This window comes from Gekko japonicus, unplaced genomic scaffold, assembly GCF_001447785.1.
Source record: "Gekko japonicus isolate JY-2015 unplaced genomic scaffold, Gekko_japonicus_V1.1 scaffold64, whole genome shotgun sequence".
Classification (NCBI taxonomy): domain Eukaryota; kingdom Metazoa; phylum Chordata; class Lepidosauria; order Squamata; family Gekkonidae; genus Gekko; species Gekko japonicus.
This window is the reverse complement of record NW_015170277.1, coordinates 371,494-375,028: the sequence shown is the minus strand read 5'-3', so window position 1 is coordinate 375,028 and position 3,535 is coordinate 371,494.

Sequence of the window (3,535 nt, the reverse complement as noted above, 5' to 3'; positions counted from 1 at the left end):
TCCAGCTCCGCCCGATCTGGCTGCTGCCTTCTTGGGTCGCTCTCCGCCGCCATTTCTTTCTTGCCGCCGCCGCGTCTCCTTTTCCTTGTTGCTGCCAAACGCCTACCCAGCACAGAGCCAGGAGGAGGGTGTCCCCAGCCACCTAGGGCAGGTACCCATTCCTCTGTTGTTATTAGAGCCGCTGGGTTGGCGGGAGCTGGGACGGGGGCTCAACCTGGCCGTGGTGGGGATTCGAACAGCCATTATGGCTGTTCGCTACAGATGTTAACCGCAGGCGTCGTATTGCCTGCGGCACCGCTCCCTTATTGCAACAGCTTCTGTTTTTAAAAGGTCTCAAGTCCATTTCCTTCCTTGCTTGCATGCTGCACATTTCTGGGCCACCTGTGGACAGTCCAGTTCATCTGTGATGACAACTGCACCCCCTTTATCGGCTTTCTTATGCCAGAATTGTTTTCGAGGCTGTTTAGGACATCCCTTTTGGCATGGCTGAGATGGCATCGCAAACAGGGCTTTATGTTGAACAAAGTTTGAGGCCAGTGGCACCTTAAGACCCATGAAGTTTTATTCTGCGTATAAGGTTGTGTGTGCACGCACACTTCAGTTTGGGTATGCAGAGACACACATAGACAAGCTTCTGTTAGGGGAGTTTTCAAAATGCTAACATGACACACTTACCCCCTTTCCCCCTTAGTTCTGTCTGGGACAGAAAACCGTCACTCAGGTTTTGGGCAGGCAAACTGCATGCATTTTTATTAGTATGACCATTCTGGGGCGAGCTAGTCAGAGCAAGCAAGCTGGTATTCTGAAGAAGATGCAAAGTTCTTCTTTTATAGGATAAAACAGACAAAAGGTCAGGGTCTAGGATTCCACAAGGAAGCTCACCAATTCTATTCTCAACCGCAATTCACTCTTACCCCCCTTTCCGAGTACACCCTGCATTCTTCCTAGGGAGAAAAAGAAAACGTCTCCCTGCATGTTTCATGGGAGATCGGCAGGGCTATTTTTGGGCAGGAACGCAGAGGAACGGAGTTCCGGCTGGCTCCCAAGCTGGCCACGCCCAGCAGGAACTCAATAGCATAATAGGCCACACTCAACAGCAGAAACTCATTCGGATTGGCTACAATTATGGGTGTGTGGCCTAACATGCAAAAACACCCTGGAAGAGAATAAGAAGCAATAGGCGGGTGTGGCTGAATGACCACACTTCTGGTAACATGGGGTTGCAGTCTAATATGCAAATGAGCTGTGCTGTCAGGGTATGGTCTAATATGCTAATGAGTTCCTGCTGTTGGGTATGGCCTATTATGCTAATGAATTCATGCTGGGATTTTTCTACAAAAAAAGCCCTGGAGATCAGGATGGAACAGACACTTGACTGAGATAAAGTTGCTTAGAGATAAGCAGGCCAAAGAACAGATTAGGGAAGAAGATGACATCTTTACAACATCAAGCCACACGTAGGCTCACAATTTAGAAGCCGCTATAAAACTTTAGTGGGAAGGTAACCGCGTTACGTGCGCCTTGGTATTTAGTCATGCCGGCCACATGACCACGGAAACGTCTTCGGACAGCGCTGGCTCTTTGGCTTTGAAACGGAGTTGAGCACCGCAACCCTAGAGTCGGATTCGACTGGCTTTCGAGCAAGGTAAAAACCTTTACCTATAAAAATGAAATCTCTTAAAGGTTTTATTACAAGATCCACACCTAACCATTTACCTCCTTTTTCCCCACAAAGAGAATTTATACGTAAAAGGTTAATGAAGGAATTCACTCTCTGCCTTCAATCTCCCCTCATTCCAGAATCTTCTCCATAAAGATTCCCATCTTGATTTCTACACATAACAGAAGCTGGGACTCATGAAACCTCATATTGAAATGTCAGTAGTCTTTAAGATGCCCCTGGACTTTTGTTTATTTTTGCTGCAACAGCCTAACACAGCTGCACCTCTGCAGTTGCCTCCTAAACAGCCTGGGTCCCTTCCACGCTTGACCACCTAAGAATGGGAGAAGGGAAAGAATTCCAGTTTGAGAAAAAAGCAGGGGCCCTAGCACTGGCGGAGAACAGACCCATCTATCAGGTTTTGCCCTCTTATGATGAATAGAAATCAACACTCCAAACATGTTCTTTTCTGCACGAGAATTGGGCTTGGATTATTTATGAGATGACTTTCCCTGTTTACGTATAGAGAGCCAGTTTGGTGTCGTGGTTAAGTGTGCGGACTCTAATCTGGGAGAACCGGGTTTGATTCCTCACTCCTCCAGTTGCACCTGGCTGGATGACCTTAGGCAAGCCATAGTTCTGATAAGAGCTGTCCTTGAAAAAGTGCAGTTTCTGTCAGAGCTCTCTCAGCCCCACCCACCTCACAGGGTGTCTGTTGTGGGGAGGGGAAGGGAAAGGAGATTGTAAGCCCCTCTGCGTTACCTTTGGGTAGTGAAGGGCGGGGTATAAATCCAATCTCTTCTCTTCTTAACTTTAAGAGTATCTACTGGCAGGGAAGCTGAAGACCAAATATATAAAGATGGAACAATAAGAACAGATGTTTCCCTAAAATTACTGTCACGCATAAAAAAGCTGACCCTCATCAGTGCAAATTTAGAAGCTTTACCCTGAGAGAATGCTCCATTGAGAACATCCCAACGGACACGAGGGGACGTGACAGAACTTGAAAAGCAACACAAATTAACTGCTGAGGGCAGACCTGCAGGGTTTGCTGAGAAAAGTGTGAGGCTCTGTGGAAGGAAAGGGAATTCTCAGCAATCCCAGCTATAGTTAATCCTTCTCTCCCCTGGCCCTGGAAAATGTGCCCAAATGGAAGTGAGTTCTGCCATCTTCTCTTCTTAAAACAGGTGTGAACCAACACACCTCCAAGAGTAACGCAGTGAAAATAATTGTATTTTGCCCCCAATACAGGTGCAGTATTGACTGTTTCTTCAGAGGAAATCAAAGACCATGCAATGTGTGCCTACTAACCCCACTCCCCATCCCAACTCCACTGGAGAGGAACTTGGGTCGCATCTTCAGCCTGTACCTTTAGCTTCCCGAATCTACAGAGGCAGGAGATTTCTAACCCTTTCAAACACAGGTACTTTAAAAACAGCTACGTGTCTTGACAGACGTGTAACAAAAATGCGGGCATCAAAATTGTTCCATCCTCTTCTCATTCTATAGTAAAGGTAAAGGTTCCCTTGCTCGAAAGCCAGTCGAGTCCGACTCTAGGGTTGCGGTGCTCATCTCCGTTTCAAAGCCGAAGAGCCAGCGCTGTCCGAAGACATTTCCTTGGTCATGTGGCCAGCATAACTAAACAAGGTGCACGGAACGCTGTTACCTTCCCACTGAAGTGGTACCTATTTATCTACTTGCAATGTTTTGCTTTCGAACTGCTAGGTTGGCAGGAGCTGGGGCCAGAGACGGGAGCTCACTCCGTCATGCGGCACACTCGGGTCTCAAACTGCAGAACTACCGACCTTCCACAGCCTGCAGTTCAGCGTCTTATCCACTTGAGCCACCGCAGCTCCTTCTCACTCTATAGCATGA